Source organism: Candoia aspera, chromosome 5 (assembly GCF_035149785.1).
Source record: "Candoia aspera isolate rCanAsp1 chromosome 5, rCanAsp1.hap2, whole genome shotgun sequence".
In the NCBI taxonomy this organism is placed as follows: domain Eukaryota; kingdom Metazoa; phylum Chordata; class Lepidosauria; order Squamata; family Boidae; genus Candoia; species Candoia aspera.
Window position 1 is genome coordinate 30,278,321 of NC_086157.1, and position 20,124 is coordinate 30,298,444.

The following is a 20,124-nucleotide window of genomic DNA, read 5'->3' on the forward strand; positions in this document are numbered from 1 at the left end:
TTGTTAGCAATAATGAATAGCAATTAAATGTGTATTGATTTATACTAACACATCTACTTCAGATTATTTCTTGAGCAGCTTAAAATGATAAACTCTTACATTAGAATGTAAGTATCTGAGCGTCTCTTTATTTTAGCAGTTTTATAGTTCTAAAAACTTAGTCAATTAGTTGTGTTTTTAGATTTCTTCTAATAGCGCATCATTTTATTTATGCAATATTTTAGTTCTTTTTATTTGAATTGCCCTATAAAACTGTTATACCCTTCTTGTCACTGACCTTAGTAATAAAGAGATTTGACCTCTACAGATATCACCATTGGACCTGTAACCACTGCACTGCAGGCCAAGAACAATAAACTTAGTGGGTGATCTCAGCAATCTTTAAAAAAGAGACAGAAATACACATTTGATCACCACAGGAAAAGTCCCAGTGGCAATCATATGGTTCAGCAGGATAATATTTTGTGGTCTATAGATTCTATCAGAGAGCTTGTAAGAAATTAGTAAACAAAAACACAAGAACATTACCCACATACAAAGAGTAAATCCATGTATTCGTAGTGAAAAAAAAGCATATATAGTATTGCATATGCTATGCTCACATGGATCCTGATGGCAGTTGATCTAGGACTAATGTATTGAAGACATCCTAGAGCACAACAATCACACAGTTAGGAAAGGGCAACAGAAGTGAAGCCAATTTAGTGGCCTGCTAGAACCAATGAAATGGAGTAGAGCTTATAACACAGCTGAGAAGCTGGCACAGAAGAAGAATATTACCTTAAAATAACTTTAATGAGCATACCAGAGAAACATTCAGCCCACCCAAGCATAAAGAATTACACACTTAGACAGATTAGATTAAGATAAAAAAGAATTCTTACTGACTTTATTGTTGGTTCTGTTACATCCATCTTGGTGGAAAAGATGAAGTTCCTTTGTTCTTTTCTTTCTAAATACTTAGTTTGCCCTAAACCCTCAGCCCTATTTTGCTGCCAAGGGCTGTGCGGAAGAAAGGGGAATTCCATGCCCACCGCATGGTGCCCAGAATGGAGGAGAGCAGCACACAGCCATGTGCTTCTCTTGGTGGAAGAAGGAGGAAGAGAGAGAGAGAGAAAGCGGGAGTGGCAACAAACAGCTTCCTCAACAGCATGGAGAATTTGCATCCTAGAGCAACCATCCATATGCTAATGAGGCATGCTGGATTTGCCAGGACTTCCAACAAGAAGCAACTGCAAAGGGGTGTGACTGAAAGCCTTGTCCAATATTAATTGTCTTCAAGGGATTTTGAGTTGTACCTGGACCCACCACTTTTGGCAATCAAATGCTCACAAACTAACTTACCCAATCTCCGTTGTTTCTGATCTCTGTGTTAGGACAGTATTGACTATCCAAATATTTTGCCTTTTTTCCAAGTGTTTTCCACTGTAATAAGATACACTAAAGTACAGGAAAGGGCTTTCTAGCGTATTTGTGCCACCCTCTTACCCACTATTGTACACAGCTTATTTAGAGGTAAGGCTTAACACGTTACTTAAATCTGGAGTGACCAACATTTTTCTTGTATGGGGAAATCAGAATATGAGACCAAGGCTTGACATACAACAGCAACACATCAATGTTCTTTTGAAATTCTGGGCCCATCTTCCTTTGGTATGCAACCTTCCTCACACTTGGAAGAATTCATGGCTGATTGCATGGCTCAGTAAACAAAATCAGATCATCTGACTTTCATTGGGTAGCTTATAAATTCAGCTTCAAGTTAATTTTAAAAATGCCATGTCTTTCTTTGAGAACGTAAGGCACAGGCACTTAGTAATTTATCAACTGCTGTCATGCTTGATGTTCTCTCTCTCTTGGTTAGGCACGCATGTATTTGCCCATTGAAATTTCATAGCAGCAAAAAACATGAATTATAGACGGCAACTTAAAACTGCATAAGGCATTGAGAGAGATGTAAATATCAGCTGGGTTCAACATTTACTGGCATGCTATTAAAAAGAACTTGTGAATCAGTATCCTTTTTGAAAATTACAACTTTGAACTCTACAAGTGTCCTTACTGAAGTTGCTGGGGTTCAGAAGGATATGTTAAAAGGGAAACAAAATAATTGCTGCAGATGTCTGTACAGCATCCTCTCTGTTGACTTTTCAAAGACATTGATTGATTGATTGCTATCACAACACTGTCGACTCTTAGCAACCAAATAGATTTTCTCCATGACATTCTGCCCCTAACCTGGTCTTTCAGAGTTTCCAATGGTGCACTCATGGCCACTGTAACTGAGTCCATCCACCTTGCTGCTGGTCATCCTCTTCTTCTCTTTCCTTCCACCTTTCCCAGCATTAGAGCCTTTTCCAGAGAGCTAGGGCCTTGCATAATGTGTCTGAAGTAGGATAATTTGAGCCTAGTCATTTGGGCCTCTAGTGAGAACACTGAGTTGATTTGTTTGATGATCCATTTGTTTGTTTTCTTGGCTGACCAGGGTATTCTCAGGCATCTTCTCCAACACCAAAGTTCAAAAGCATCAATACTCTTCCTATCCTGCTTCCTCAAAGTCCAACTTATACTTCCATAGAGTATCACATGGAATACCATAGCCTGCACGATTCTGATCTTTGTCGGAATCTGAATATCTTTTCAATACCTTCAGGACTGCTCTACCTAATGCTAGTCTGTGGCATATTTCTTGACTGCTTGATCCTTTACTGTTGATGATTGATCCTAAAAGGCAGAAACTATCCACCACTTTGTTACCTTCTTTATCAATTCTAAGGCTGGTTGTTGTACCTGTTGTCATTATTCTTCTTTATATTTAATTTTAGTCCCATTGTTTCACTATGCTTCTTGGCTTTTATTAGCAGACCTTGCAGATCCTTTGTATTTTCAGCTATTAGAATAGTTTCATCAGCATAGTGTCATCAGCATAGTGCAGGTTACTGTTGTTTCTTCCCCCAGTTTTAAAACCATGCTCTTTTTCTTCTGATCCAACTTCCCTTAAAATATATTCAGCATATAGGTTGAATAAATAAGGGGAGAGTATAGAAAATGTCACGAAAGTGGCATCCCCACAAAGGGTCAGACATGACTCGGTGCTTGCACAGGGGACCTTTCAACTGTCATACGGCCTTGTCTCATTCCTTTACCAACCTGGAACCATTCTGTTTCCCCATGTTCTGTCCATACTGTGGTTTCCTGACCTGTATATAGTTTTCTTGAGGACAATAAGATGTTCTAGGATTCCCACTTTTCTAAGCACGTTCCACAGCTTGACACGATCAACACAATTGAAGGCCTTTCTATAATCGATGAACCACATAGTGATTTATTTTTTATATTCATTGGCTTTCTCCTAATTATTATTAGGTTCAGGATTTCAAAGTGATTCCCAATGGTCTCCTTGAAAATGGTGGGTTTATATTAACTTGGAACTTGCACATGAGCAGTTCCTGATCTGTTCCACAGTCAGCAGCTGGTCATGTCTTTGATGCTATAATTGAATTCCTCCATCTCCTTTTAGCAATAATGTAGTTAATTTGATTTCTATGTATTCCATCTGGTGATGTCCATGTATATAGGCATCATTCTGGTTGTTTGAAACCAACGTTAGCTATGAAGAAATAATTTCATTATTGATAAGCCAGTCTCTGGCTTATCAATTTCATAACTGATGAGCCAATCTCCTACTTCATTTCAGTTTCCTAAGCCATACAATCCAATTAACATTTTCTTCTTTAATGTTTCCAATTTTAGCATGCCAGTCTCCAATCACAAGCAGCACATCTTGCTTGCAGTTTCATGAACTTGATCATAAAACTCATAAAACTCTTCTTTTGCATTGGTGTTTATAGTTGGAGCATAAATTTGAATTATTGTTATATTAAAGGGTTGTCCACTAAATCTGGCTGATATTATTTAGTCATTGAGTGCATTGAAGCCAAGGACTGTTCTTGCTGTACCTTTCCTAACTCTAAAGCTTTTGTAGTTGGCTACAATGCACTTGAAGTATGACAGTTTTTTGGTGATCTTGGCTTCCAGGGATATTTTTGGTTTGACTCTGCCTAGGACTTCCTTGTTGATAATCTTCACTGTCCATGAGATGTGTAGTAGTCGTTTCCAGCACCACAATTCAAATGCATCTATCTTTCTCCTATCAAAGTCCACATTTCACAACCATACGTAGCTATTGGAAATATGATCGTATTAACTAGTCTGCATTTGATTGGGAGGCTGATATCTTTATTCTTCCAGATGTTATTTATACCGGTCATTGTTGTTCTTCCAAGCACTATACATCTTCTGATCTCCAGGCTGCAGTCACCCTTTTGATCAATTTTAGAGCCAAGGAAGTTAACTCCTTTACTGCTTCAATTACCTCATGTTGATCTTAACACTGATTTGCATCTTCATCATCACGTTTATTACAGCCCTGAGGCCAGACACAATAAAACTATACAATAGCAACAATCTTACATTAATACATATATATAAAAACAAAAGCAATTAATATACTACAATCCAACCGGGGAGGATATTTCAGGTCCATATTTTGTTATATTGTTCCCTATATAAGGATTCTAGACAGATCCTTATGTATCCATTATTGAAGAAATTTCCAGGCAGGAAGAGTGACTTCTATCTAATGCTACAGTACTTCTTTTGGACAAGGACCCAAAAATATCCTCCCAGGCTTCCCAGTTTTGTGCTACCATTTGCACAATTTGCTGCACCCTTACTTAGGTTTAGAATTTCTTAACATAGTATTTTATTTCAATTCATTTTAGTATTTTCATTCTTAATTAATTTTGGATCATAGCATATTAATTGCTTTTGTTTTAATATATATGTATTAATATAAGATTGTTGCTATTGTATAGTTTTATTGTGTCTGGCCTTGGGGCTGTAATACACATGATGATTATGAACACTGACTTGCACGTTCTCTGCTGTTGTCATTATTTTTGTTTCCTTGGTGTTAAGGCGCAATCCAAGTTTTTCACTTTCACCTTTGACTGTTAGGATTAGCCGTTCTAGATCTTCTTTACTTTCTACCAGCAGTGTTGTATCATCTGCATAATGAAGGTTTTTGATGTTCCTACTGCCAATTTTTACCCCAATATTAGATTCTTCCAGATGTGCCTTTCTCATAAACCACTTCTGGGTACATGTTGAATAATGAAGGTGATAGAATACAACCCTGACAAGTGCCTTTTCCAATTTTGAACCATTCTGTGTCTCCATATACTGTCCTTACAGTTGCTTCTTGATCAGAGTACAGAGATCATATCAGTTGGATGAGGTGTGATGATATTCCCATTTCCTTCAAGCAGTTCCAGAGCTTGTCATGATCAATACAGTCAAAAGCTTTTGTATAGTCATTTACAGGTAGTCCTTGCTTAACAATGGTACTTGGGGCCAGCAACTCCATCGCGGTCATAATGCACAGCATCACATGACCATGCAGTTGTGGCAGTCCCAGATGTCATTGTTAGGTGAATCCCACGTGGTCGCAGCATCCCACAGTTATGTGATCACCATTTGTGACCTCTTGCCAGCTTTCCCACTGACTTTGCTTGTCAGAAGCTGGCAGCAAAGGTCGCAAATGGCAATCACATGACTGTGGGATGCTGCAATGTCATAATTACGAGCCAGTTGCGAAGCGCCCAAATCACAAACACATGACCATGGAAACACTGTGACAGCTGCAACTATGAGGACCCATCATAAGTCCCCTCGTTCAGCGTCATCGTAACTTTGAATAGTAATTGAACAAGTGGTTGTTCAACGAGGACTACCTGTACCATTTCAGCAGATTGTACATGCTGCTATGGGTCTCATACTGTAACCTTTAGAACATGAGCCCCTAATGTAGTAACAGTCCAAGCATTCAAACAGAGTCTATGAGTGCTATCATTTGGTCTGACCACTTCTGCAAGCTCTCAGCTGCAGCATCAGCTGGTGGAAATGTTTAGGAGGACACTGGACGTTTTGAATATCCTGCAGTGCAATTTTAATGCATTTTTACCATTGAAATGTTTGGAACTTTCCTGGATTCATCTATTCTCATCATGTATGCTCAGAACTTGAAGAACATATGAACAAGAGGTAAGTGGGTAGGCGGTGAGTGTGGATAGACTTTTCTACGGGTAGGCTTCTTAGAAATCTAGTTTGGTCTAATGGTTAAGGTGCTGGGCTAGAAGCCAGGAGTCCGTGAGTTCTAGTCCCGCCTTAGGCATGAAAGCCAGCTGGGTGACCTTGGGCCAGTCCTTCTCTCTCAGCCCAACTCACCTCACAGGGTGGTTTAAGTGGGGAAAATAGGAGGAGGAAGGAGTATTAAGTATGTTCGGCCCCTTGACTTATTTATAAAAATAATAAAGGTGGGATAAAAATTAAATAAATAATAAATAAATAATATTAAATAAACAATCCACATTATCAAAGGCTTTTCTGCATCAAGAAAGATGACAGCCACTTTTTGAATTGATCTTGCCAATAACATTCAAAATACATATAATATTTCTCATATATCTCTTCAGGACAAATCAAGACTGGTCAGGATGCATCATTCTAGTTAAAAAAAAACATTTATTCTCTTAGCAAGTACTGCTATGAAAAGCTTGCTGTTTTCAAAGAAAGAAAGAAATAGGTCTACGTGACTCAGGGCAAGCTGAATCTTTTTTCTTTGTACAGTAAATCAAAGAAATAAAGCTGCCTTTCCCTGAGAAAGAAGTTCTTCACATTCCTGAATCTCATTCATTACTTGAGTTAAAAGTTTTAGCCAGAATTTCTAGGAAAGGCTTATAGTATATTGCAGAAATACTGTCAGGTGCTAGAGCTTTATTCAATTTCAGTTTTTTTATTTTGCCTCTTTAATTTCCTCTTCATTTATGTGTTGATAAAGAACTTTATTTGGATTTTTCTGGATCAGATTTCTGTTTACCATGTACTTTGGAATAATAATTGAGAAATTGTTGTACCGCTTTCATTGTAGAAAGATGTTTGGTTCCATCTCAAATAAAAGTAATTGTTCTTTTATCCTTTTCCTTACGCAATTGATAAGCCAGCAATTAGTCTAACATTGCCTTTTTCAAAGTATTTCTGTTTGGTAAAGTTCAATTTCTTGTAGGTCTTCTTCCAGTAAATATACTTGATTCCATATTGTTTTTAGCAGAGCAGTATCATCTAAACCAGTGTTTTTCAAACTTGGCAATTTAAAGATGTATGGACTTCAACTCCCAAAATTGCTGGCTGGGGAATTCTGGGACTTGAAGTCCACACATCTTAAAGTTGCCAAATTTGAAAAACACTGATCTAAACGTTGTGCTGTGTTCTCATTTCTTTTTGTTGATGTGAAACCAGTGTGTCTTTGTTGTCACAACTGTCAACTCTCCAAAGTTTTTCAGGCCCAAACTAGGCTTTTTATTATATTTTTCCTGTGATAATCATAATTTAAATAATGATCAAATGTAGTAATTATTATGGTACTTGTCTATTTTCATTGGTAGCATGGAAATAAAATCTAAGTTGGTCATTAGACAAGAAGTATTATTACTTGTGCCAAATGAGGCATCAAACATTTTTTAATATCAGTATGTTTCTCAGTCTAACAAGCATGTGTTTCTTTAATTCACGTACACCTTGAATTAAAAGGGTACTGTAATAATGAATGGGCCATTGGCTTTAATAGTACTTCTTCCCTAGATGCATTATAGTATATTGGTGCAATATAATCTACCCAACTCAGAAGTAAGATTAATTATTGAAACAAAGCAAATATTTTACTGAGTTACTATCTATTCTTTTGCAAGCTTATTATTTGGAAAAGATACATATTTACATAAATATGCAGCAGTTACTCTAAACTATTCATTTTCAAAATATGCATTATTTCATTAGTTTCTTGTGTATTTTACACATTCTCATGTGCAAGAAATCTAATAAATCAGTATTAAATAAGATTTCAGAAAACTCAGGATTACATCTCAGAAAATTCAGAGATTCACAAGGTCTTCCAAGTATCTTCAGCAAATATCCCTAATTGTATGTTTATTTCTACTATTTCCTGAGATTAAGACGTTCACATTGACATATACTTGCCTATTTCAGTGCTCACCAACATGATATACTTGGGCTCCTTCCTTGGCATCTCCAATATTCACTGCTCTGCTTGTTTTCTTTTTTTAAAATTATTATTACCATTAAACTAGATTTTAAAGTAGGAGGCCAAATTTTGCAAGGATAAACCTAACCCCATCATTTTCTGTTGTTGTGGATGACCAGTTATCCTTGTACTCATCTGGAACGACGGAAGCCGTTTTATGAGCATGTTCCAGACAGTCTTTCGAAAGGGTCATGTCATGGTTAAGACATTCAACAGTAGGCAAAAAAACTTAACTTGGTCACAGAGTTCAGTGGGTGATTTGGGGCCAGGCATGCTCTTAGCCCCTCCTCCATCACAGAATTGTTGTTATGGGGATAAAATGAGAAAAAAGAATTTGTGTGTACATGGGAAAAAATGAGTATAAATGCAGTAATATAAATATGCTCCCAGTTAAAACAGCAGAGAACCCATGACTTAAAATTTTAATCTTAACAAATTTAAAGGCCCAAGATATCAAAAGCTTGCTAAAAACTAAGCATCTATGTAGAATCTAGCTTGATAACTTTGCATGTCCTGCATTCTTCATGGTGAAAGGCAGCAAACTACAAACGAAAGCTGACAATTGAAAGTGGAAAATTGAAAACTTCATCCTTCCTCCACCCTAGGCTGTCTTTGACAGATGAAGGACACTATTTCTTCTGATGGGATTTCTAAGTCTGCATTGGGGTGGGGGTAGATTTTTAGTCCCACCATTGAAATAAACAGCAAACATTAATTTGTATAGGAGGATCACTCCTAGAATCAAATTTTGCCATCATTGATAAGTTTAGAACAATTTGTACAGGGTTTCTGCAGTACTCCAGAACCAGCTGTTGACCTGTGAGATGTCAATGCTCTCATCTGTATTCAGCTGTTGAACTATTATTTCCTGCTAAAGCTGCCATGCATCTGAAATCACCCTAAACATCATCTCCTTTTTTCCAGTGCTAAAACTTTGCAGATCTTGTGGGCAAGTTGTTTTCCCACTAACAGCATTATGGTAGCTTTGCAAGATACCACCCCATAGAAATCACTCAGACTTGTTGCAAATTGCACACGCATGAATTAAAAAGTTGCATGGAGTGTGGCATTGATGAAATGCCAATTTTTGTACTTTTCTATTGATAAGTTTGAAAAAACACTACTTGGCTCCCACATGTTCTTAGAGTTTCTCACCATTTTGAGGTTGGAAGTAATAAATACAATGGTGAACTGGCTTCAGTCTGCTTTTCCCAAATGTTGATAGTGTCCTTAGTGTCTGGACTGAGAAGCCAGTTTAGTTTCCTCTTTTTGTCCCATATTACATTCTGTTTAGAGAGACAGTTTGGTGTAGTGGTTAAGGCACCAGCCTAGAAACCGGAAGACCGCGAGTTCTAGTCCCACTTTAGGCACAAAGCCAGCTGGGTGACCTTGGGCCAGTCACTCTCTCTCAGCCCTAGGAAGGAGGCAATGGCAAAGCACTTCTGAAAAACCTGGCCAAGAAAACTGCAGGGACTTGTCCAAGTGGCCTCTGGGAATCAGACACAATTGAACAGATTAAACAAACAAACAAAAAATTCTATTTATTCTGATTTATAGAACCCAGTGACTCAAATGACACACATGGTCTAATCCATGTTTGTTTAATTAGGTTTTTTAAATAAATTATAATTGGCCATTTCTAAGACATAAATTATACTTCACACACTAGAATATCTGATTTGCAGAAAGGGCTAAACCAAAATCAGAACAATCACTTTATGGTTTACTAGAATGTCTGATAAATCCAGTAAACAATATGAAGTGCTTATCTGCACTGAATCCCATTTGTTTTAGCCATGTTAAAATGCAAAGGAACATTGGTGGCATGTGAGGTAACATCATGAACAAAACATGGTTGGTTGAATTAATCCAACTGCCTGAAACATTAATTAATCATTTGGCTCTGTTCATGTAGACAATGTTTTATGCAAATCCAGCGAACCACACATTAGGCTACTGTAGTGTGTAATGTGAACTGGACCACAGTGATCTCTGGAGGAAGTAGATCAAAGTTCACAAAAGTATGTTCCATTTTGTTGGAAAGCCAGGCTTTCTAGAGCAGAATGCACAACTTCCCAGTTAATTGGGATAGAGATTTCATAAAGCTCACCTCTGCAAATCAGCTAAGGAACCTATTCTAGCATTATGTGCTCCATTTCTGTTCTTCCTGAAGTCCATTTCAAATGATCTACTCATGAAGTTTTCTTTTTTTCCAATTACCAATAATGTATTTTGTCTGAGTTGTTTATATTCTAATCTTTGCTCTGAAAACATACAATTGGGTAATAAGGGTCATGGATTCTCTTTCTGGAAAGACACAAGAAGGTTTTGTCTCTTGTTGCTTTGATCTCAAGTTAAGATTTTGTTCAGCCATTCTTAAGAAGTAATATGTATTTAATGAAAGATTCAGAAAAAGAGAAGCAGTCTTGGTATGCAGTACAGATTAGACATAACCCAAATAAACTGTGTTTCATTTGTATATTTCAGTGGCTTTTGTGTTAATATTTTCTATTTTTAAAAAAATATAATAATTATCTGTTGTTGCATATTTGGGCAAATGAGAATTATCCTTAGCAAGTGATTCTATTAATAAATGCTAATGTATGCACTCTATGTCTTCAATACTGAATTCAGATTTAATACAGATTTTACACCATTTCTGCAAATGCCATAGGTTATGCAAATAAGAGGAATCCATATATGACTTTATTAGTCACTGTCTACTGCAGGTTTTCTGTATTTATTTGGTTAAATGAATTCCAGTTGTGTTAATTATAATAGTGAGAAGATGCTGAAGGTCCTGCTCTTTTTTACAGGTAAACTTCTTCAGCTTCCAGTTCAAGAATTGGCAACACGTATTTCATTATTCCCTAATGTGGTTTGTAAACCATGGTTTATGTATTAGGATATTATGTGAACCAAGTTAACTGTATTCAATAGAACCTGGCAAAACATGCCTTAACGCAACATATGATCCTTGGCACTTTTCAAGCATATCCTGAGTTGATAGGACCACTTTGTTTAAGTGAAAATTGGTCCTCTGTGACAACTAATTTGTTTGCCCACTATGGTATTGCATTCTGTGTACTCTTTGGGTTACAGATAGATACACCTGGCAAACATGTTTGCATAGGAATCTATAAACTACTTATGGGGAAGGGGCATCAAGATGCCTAGGTCCACCTCACCACAGTTATTATTTTTCACTTGTTCAGTCATTTCCAACTCTTCATTACCTGATTGACATCAGTTTGCTAGGACTGTCTACCCATAACCCCTTCTCTGAGTTCTTGTAAGTGCATGCTTATATTAATCAGTGAAAGTGTCTAGTGGGGAGGAGGAGATGATGAAAACACACCATTGTGATGCAAGCTCTTTTACTTTTATATGCACGAAAGGAGCAGAGGTGTTGGAGCAACACAACACTGCTTTTGTCATTTTGTCAAAAATATTGGGTTGTGTGGATACCTATGGTTGTGAGGCTGTACTGCAGACTTTAAAATAGAAGATAATTATTCATTAGGCTTGGTGGACTCAGAAGGGCTGGTTATATGTGATGGCAATGCAAGAGGCCAGGTTAGGTTCCCATGAATATTTTTTAACACGCAGCCCAATGATCTGAGCCCATCATAATAATTTGTCTGAGACTTTTCCTGCCTAGAGAATCCTAAAAATGAGTCTTGACACCAACAATGCAGAATAATCACAACCATTTCTAAAATGTCTTGATTTCCTGCACTTGATTTTCAAAGAGTTTTAACTTTGGGCTTTAAATCTGGACTAGATTCTTATTAACTCTGTCCAGTCACTGCAATGTAGAAAGGCAGCCATGAGCATCTTGTTACCTGCAGTATCAAAAAGAATTTGTGAAGATGTCCGCAAGCTTATATGCAGGGGTGATCCAACAGACATTACTGATTTGGACTTTCAAAAATTCAATTTGTACACCATTTGACTCCCAATGATTCTGGGTGGTTCAAAGACGCTATAGAAAACTATTAAACAGTAAAAACAAATCAGCAATAAAAAAGGAGCAAAGCTGGCAAAACTGGGCAGCAACAAACCCAAATCCACTCCTCGAAAGGGGCTACACCCATCCTAGCCAAAGGCCTGGGTGAAAAGCCAGGTCTTCAAGGCTTCCAAAACACCAGTTGGGGGCTTCCAGGGGGAATGTGGACTGAACGGCTATGCCCACTGGTTAAGTGGGTGGAGATGACAGCGTGATAATTTTTTCCGGGCTCAGGCAGGTTTTCCTGAAGCCCAGAAACTTTCTCTGGATAAAGGAGACTGCCTGGAATCATCCCATCTGTCCTCCGGATGGCTGCTTGTGGCCAGAAGATCGCAAACAGTGATTGCGTTTGACTGGTAAGAGTCAGCTGGGAGGCAGGGATTTCATCACTTTCCAAGCCACGTCGTAGCCTTAAAGGGACACTAAGACTGGCCATCCCATTTCTGAATCACCAATTTGTATTTTTTTTTAAGCATACATACCCCAAGAGAGGCTTTATACAGTGAGGAGAAGCTGGTTCTCTTGGTGCTTATTGCTATTTTGGGGATTTAAAAAAAAAAATCTTTTAAGTTTTGCATTTCATTTTCCTTCCAGAGGAAATTCCAAAGATTGAGAGTAAACAATTGTCTTCCTGTTATTATTTTTGTACTAAATTTGAAGATATTAGCATTTTCCTACACATTGAATCGGCTGTTTTGAACTTTCAGTTTTCTGCTTCTACTTTCCCTGGGGAACTGTCTGCATATCTCACTTTCACTTGTATAAACACAGTCTGGAATCCTTTCAAATCTTCGACTTTCACTGGTTAAGGTCCTAGGGGGCACCATAATCTACTGCATGAGACATGGAGGATTTCAAACAGATTCTTTCTGACTTTCACCAGGATTTTAAACAGATTTCTTCTGACTTCTATCAAGCTTTTATGCAAGATATCCAGGACATTGTGGAAAATATGAGATCTAAAATGTGCCATCAGGTTGGGGATGTGGTGGATGAAATTGAGGAATTTAAGAGCAATAGAAAGGTTTTTCTTTTAAGACTGAGATTGGGATTTTTATCGAGAAGATGGATGAAGATTGGATAATGGAGTTGGAGAAATCTAAGGGAGAGAGTGATCTGCAGACTTGATCTCCTGGTGGAATGCCATGAAAAGAACCTGGAATCTTTGAGGGGGCAGTTGGATTGTTTGATTCTTTCAAGGGGAAAGCTCTGTGCACATTGTGGGGATATGTAACTGTTCTGGTTTATTTATTTTGAAGTGGGATAACAGTTAAAAATGTTTATCTGGTTTGCTTTAAGGATATTGATTGTGTCATGTTCACTGATTCAATGTAGTTTATACATTGTAACGTTTCACATGCCATGGCACTGACGCGTGTTTCTGTTTGGGAGGGAGCTGCTGTGAGACCTTGTACCAAGCTCTGTATGTGAAATCAGTACAACAGAATGTGTTTGGGTTATTTTCTCTATTCGAGGACTTTTCCCGCAGACCATCAGAAACCGCTAGGAGCACCTGGGATTGTGAACTTGAGAAGATTCTACGGGGGGAGGGATTTCATTTGCACTGAGGGTTTTTAGTTTGAATTTGGCGTGCTTTCATCATTCTCAGCTTTCTCTGTGATCCTGCATACTATTCTTTAATAAATCAGATATCTTTGAATTCCTGCTCATGAGTCTGATGGTATTTTAGAATAGGCAACCATTACATATGTAATAAAGCTGAGAATGCCCAAAGTTGTACTGTTAGCTCCTACCAAGGTCAGTCTCTTGTGAGGGAAAATAGTTAATAATGGCTGAGTCAAAATCCATGACCGGGGGACTCGAGGAGATGGCTAGCTTGATGCCCGAGTCGATAGTCAAGAGCAGAGAACTGAATCTCACCCCAGAACCTTCAGAATCCTGAGACCTGTCAAGGGATGAATGTAAGGAATGCCTAAGACCAAATAAAAGACTCAGACTCTAAATCAAGTTTAAGCTCTGGCTTTTATTTAGAATAGAATGCACACCAGTAAAAAGCTGAGAGTGAGGGAAGCACGCCAGAAGTTGAATTAAATAGTCTCACGCCAAACAGCGCTCCACCCCCACACTCCCCGGGTGTACCCCACAAGTTCCACGGAGTGACAGGCCATCAAGACTTGATAGGTGAGAGGTCGTCCAGCCCTATTCGCCCTGGGCATCGCCCTGTTTATCTTCCTGCGAGGTAATGGTCCATTACCGGGCGATTAGACCTCGATGTTCCTCGAAAGCCCGGACGTGCCTTTCCGAACCTTGCCCTGATCCTTTATCAGGGGCGTCAATGGCCGATTACCGGGCGATGGGACCTTGTTTGTTCAGTAGATCTCCCAACCCCATTACCTTCTTTGTCCGGTTTATCGCCCGCACCTCTCCAGCCATTGACACGCATCCGCGCTTTGTCATGCGAGCCGTTACAATGTCGCAAACATCGCAACGGCGATCATGACAATGAATCGAATTCCAATTCTGATGCAGAGGAATCTGACAACGGGGAAGAGCCAAAGCAACCGGCACCCAGCAAATTGCTCACGGAGTTGATCACCTTGGATGAAGTGGAGGAACCCCAACCAAGGACATCGGGGATGTCCTGGAAGTATTGGTTCCCGCTAACCCCAGACAAAGAATCTACTACAGGGTCAACTGAGAGGAAACCGGGCACGCGAAGGAGAGGGGACTGTCCTTACAGTCAGGAATCATGCTGAGATGAGGAATAGGTCTCTAGTGTTTTATTACTGCTACATTAGACAGAAAATCCTAACAAACTGAAGAAGCGTGGGAAAAACCCAGACAGATAAACCCCAAAAGTTAAGGTGGGTCTGATCTGTGTCTCTTTGAATGGCTGCTTAATTCCTCAGTACTACGCATGCGTTTTCCCCCCTGGATAGAGGCTCCCTCCTGCTCGCCATCAGTACTCATGACAGGGACTCTTGAACCCCTGAGAAACTAAGAGTGGTGGAAGCCAAAATAGTCGATGGAGTACATGTAGAAAAACCTGTCTTTGTCACTGGAGGGGCAGAGGAGACGCGGCGGAGATCCCAGGTTCCCGCAACCATCCCCCATCCTCCCATCCAGACCACTGGCGGAGTGGGGCCGGAAATGGCTCCGGGATGAATCTCCACCCCGCAGAGCCTGGCCATCAGTATCCCCACTCTGAAAAGGGAAAGCTACTGTAACCTGGGGCCAAACCACGCAAGCGCCTGCTGGTTCCACTCCAACCAGAGGCAGAGTGAGAGACTTTTCTGTCAAATTTGATGGGGATCCAACAAAGTTATCTTTCTTTTTAACTAATGCTAAAAGTTATATGAGGCAGTTTGGGGCATGCTTCCCTTCCGAAGAGGCTAAAGTAACTGCCATTGCCACCAAGTTGAAGGGTTGAGTGGCTGACTGGTATGTTCAATTAAGTGATGCTGACTCCCCTGCACTTGATTATTTCGATGATTTCATGTGGGTGTTAAAGCTACATTTTGAAGATCCTCTGGCCAAGGCAAGAGCTAAGAAGGCGCTGAAGGATCTTACCCAGGGCCAAATGTCAGTAGCTGATTACGCCCTAGAGTTTAAAGCTCTGGCTGGGAAAACCACTGACTGGTCTGAGTCCACTCTAATAGAGCATTTTAAAGAGGGACTCAACTGGGACATCCTGCATTGGGCATTGTGTAGAGACGACCCCGAGTCATTGTACGACTGGATCTGTCTGGCAGGAAAGGCTGAGCATGCTCAGCATACCTTCATGCAAACTAGAAAATCTGAAAAACCACCCGCCACCATGAGAGGACCCCAAAGTGCTGCGACTGCTGCCCGGCCAAGCTATAGAGCCTGGGATGAGGAGAGAGATTGGTGCTACCTGAGGATCAGTGTCTCCGATGTGGAAAGGAGGGCCATCGAGCAGCTGATTGCCCAAAAGCCAAGGCTGGAGATTGAGCGGGGAAGCTGCCGGCCAAATCGCCCCCCCCCCTCATGGCAAATGACAGCAGCCAAAGGGACAGCCGACGCTGAAGAAGTAATCTACTTCTCAGGAGAGGCTGAAGACAACTCTGAGGAGCCAGCGGGAAACACCAGCCCCCTGCCATGAAGGGCACCAGCGGGCAGGTGGAAGAGGATGGGCGCGAAGATGCTATGGTGAGTGCTGACTGTCCCACTTTAGTAGGAAAAGTGAAACTGGGTTCCTGCACGAAAACTACAGAGGTATGGGCTTTAGTTGACTCTGGGTGTTCCAGGTATTTAATTTACCCTGATCTGGTTGCTGCTTTGGAACTGCCTAGTTTCCCCCTCCAGCATCCTTTGATCTTCACACAGTTGGATGGTTCAACAGCGGGGGGTGGGGGGGTGGCGGCAACCCATTTCACTGGAACTGTGGCAATGCAAATGGGCAGCCACCATGAGACTTTGAAATTCATTGTAGCACCTGTTGGCAATCCCTTGGTAATCCTGGGGATCCCCTGGTTGACCTATCAAAGCCCCTATAAAAACTGGGAGCACAGATATGTGACTTTTATAGATGGATTTTACCAAGCTCCTACAGCGGAGATAGTTGCACGTGCGGGGGTTGGAAGGGCAGCGATCGGCACGCCGCGCCCTGACTTGCCACATTTAGAAGGCTTGCCTGCTCAATACCAAGAATTTGCAGATGTATTTGGGGAGATGGAAGCAGATCAGTTACCCCCCCACCGGAAAACTGACTCTGCAATAGAGTTGGTCCCCAATGCTCAATTGCCCAAGCCAAAAATTTATCCGATGACTCAGAAGGAGCTTGAGGCATTATGGGACTTCATTGACAAAAATCTGTCAAGGGGGTTTATTGAACCTGCTAATTCCTCGGTTGGGGCTCCTGTGTTATTCCGGGAAAAGAAAGATGACACGCTTCGACTCTGTACGGACTATTGAGGGTTAAATTCCGTCTCTATTGTCAACAAGTACCCTCTGCCCCTCATGAAGGACATGTTAGCTCATTTGTCAAAGGGCAAGATTTTCTCCAAGCTTGATCTTCGCGAAGCCTACTTCCACATTCGCATAAAAGCTGGGGATCAGTGGAAAACTGCTTTTAATTGCCCACTAGGATTGTTTCAGTACAAAGTCCTCCCTTTTGGGTTGGCAGGGGTGCCTGGAGTCTTCATGCAATTGGTTAATGAAGTATTACATGATCATTTGTTTAAAGGGGTCCTGGTTTATTTGGACGATGTGCTCATTTACACTGAAACCGAAGAGGAACATGAACACCTCCTCAGACAGGTGTTATGCAAACTTAGAGATGCCAAACTCTATGCCAAACTTTCCAAATGTGAGTTTCACAAAACCCAACTTGACTATCTGGGCTATCGAGTGTCTGACTGGGGTATAGAAATGGACCCTGCAAAAATTCAGGCAATTCTAAGTTGGGAACGTCCCCGCACCCAGAGGCAATTACAAAGTTTCCTAGGGTTCAGTAATTTCTATCAGCAATTTAACCAGGGGTTCGCTGAGATTGCTCTGCCCCTCACTGATTTACTCCATACCAAGGGCTTGGGGGAGACACGCAAAGTAAAAAATCCTGGGGCAGTGCTGAATTGGATGCCTGAATGCCAGGCAGCATTTGAGAAATTAAAAACCCTTTTCACTGCTGAGCCTGTTCTACAGCACCCTGATCCTGAACACCCCTTTGTAGTCCAAGTTGATGCTTCTGACTCCTCTATTGGGGCTATTTTGTTACAAAGGGATTCAGAAAATCACTTAAAACCCTGCGCTTATCTATCCAGGAAATTTTCTGAAACAGAACACCATTGGCATGTTTGGGAAAAGGAGGCGTTTGCTGTAAAAGCAGCTTTAGAAACCTGGTGCCATCTCCTTGAAAGTGCTAAATGCCCTTTCGAGGTTTGGACCGATCACAGGAATTTGGAAGCCCTCCGCACCCCACGATGTCTCAGCCCTAAACAGATTCGCTGGGCTCAGTTTTTCAGTCGCTTTAACTTCCAGTTAAAATTTATTCCGGGAAAGAAAAACTTTCTGGCCGATGCTTTGTCACGTTTACCTCAGGACCTTGACCAGGTGGCAGATGTGGTTGTGACTGTTCTCACTGAACCACAACTGGGCTTGGTTGCTTTCACTCAGAGCCAGACCCATGTGCAGACAACCCCACCCCCAGCCCAGTCTGGGAAGCGGAAAGTGCATGTTCCTTGTCAGTTACAGAAGGACTTTCTCCAGGCACTGAAATCTGAACTTGGTTGCTAGCTAATAGAGACAATGTTTCTGGCGTGGGTGGAACACTGCCTTTATGTGCCTGAAACTTTAGGAGCTGATGTTTTGCAGCATTCCTATGATGATAAACTTGCTGGACACTTTGGTTTTGTCAAAACCTTGCATTTGGTTCACCGTCAATTTTGGTGGCCAACCTTAAGTCGTGATGTAAAATACTATGTTGCTTCCTGTCCTGTTTGTGCCATGTCAAATCAAAAAGGGGGGAAACCACAGGGGCTTCTACAGCCAGTGGCCAGCCCGTCCCACCCCTGGGATGAGATTTCTATGGATTTCATTGTGGACCTACCTCCCAGTCAGAAGAAAACTGTCATTTGGGTTGTAAAGGATTTTTTCTCTAAACAATCTCATTTCATTCCATGTGCATCTATCCCATCAGCCCCACAATTAGCGCACCTATTTCTCCACCACATCTACTGCCTCCACGGTAGCCCCTCCCAACTAATTTCTGACTGAGGCACACAGTTTACTTCCCAATTTTGGAAATCATTTTTAAAATTGATTGGCCTAAACAAGCACTGTCCACATTGTCCTATCCACAGACTGACGGTTCTACTGAGATTTTAAATGCCACTCTTGAACAGTTCCTTAGAGCATACATTAACTACCATCAGGACGATTGGGTGGAGTTGTAACCTTTTGCTGAAGTTGCTTACAACAATGCTGTGCATCAAAGTACCGGACAAACCCCTTTTCGCGTGGTTTCTGGTCACGACTTTGTTCCCATCCCTGAACTGCCACAGCCCCCTTCCCAAACATGTTCTGCATCTGATTGGGCTGTTAAACTGTCTGATTCCTGGCCAGTAATTCAACAAGCTTTGGCTGATGCCCAGGCTGCTTACAAGTCTCAAGCTGATAAGCAGCATTCTTTACAACACGACTTCAAAGTTGGGGATCAGGTGTATCTATCTACTAAATTTATCAAATCACCTCAACCCTCTAAAAAACTTGCTCCCAAATTCATTGGTCCTTTTCCTGTTGTTCATCTTGTCAATCCAGTTACTGTTAAATTGGAACTGCCTCACAATTTGAAACGCTTGCACCCTATTTTTCATTGCAGCTTGCTTAAGCCTGTGCACCACTCACCGCGTTGGCACCCTCAACCTCCTCCTCCTGCTCCAATTATGATTGACGGCCAACAACACTTTGAAGTCAAGGACATCATTGATTCTTGCAAGCTGTGAGGCACCCTGCAGTATCTGGTCCGATGGAAACACTTTCCTCATCCTGAATGGGTGTCTGCCCACCATGTTAACGCTCCTGATTTAGTTAACTGTTTCCACCTTGCTTATCCTTTGAAGCCTGCTGCTTAATGCATTCTTCATTTTGGGGGGGCAGTATGTCATGTTCACTGATTCAATGTAGTTTATACATCGCAATGTTTCACATGCCATGGCGCTGACGCGCGTTTCTGTTTGGGAGGGAGCTGCTGTGAGACCTTGTACCAAGCTCTGTATGTGAAATCAGTACAACGGAATGTGTTTGGGTTATTTTCTCTATTCGAGGACTTTTCCCGCAGACCATCAGAAACCGCTAGGAGCACCTGGGATTGTGAACTTGAGAAGATTCTACGGGGGGAGGGATTTCATTTGCACCGAGGGTTTTTAGTTTGAATTTGGCGTGCTTTCATCATTCTCAGCTTTCTCTGTGATCCTGCATACTATTCTTTAATAAATCAGATATCTTTGAATTCCTACTCATGAGTCTGATGGTG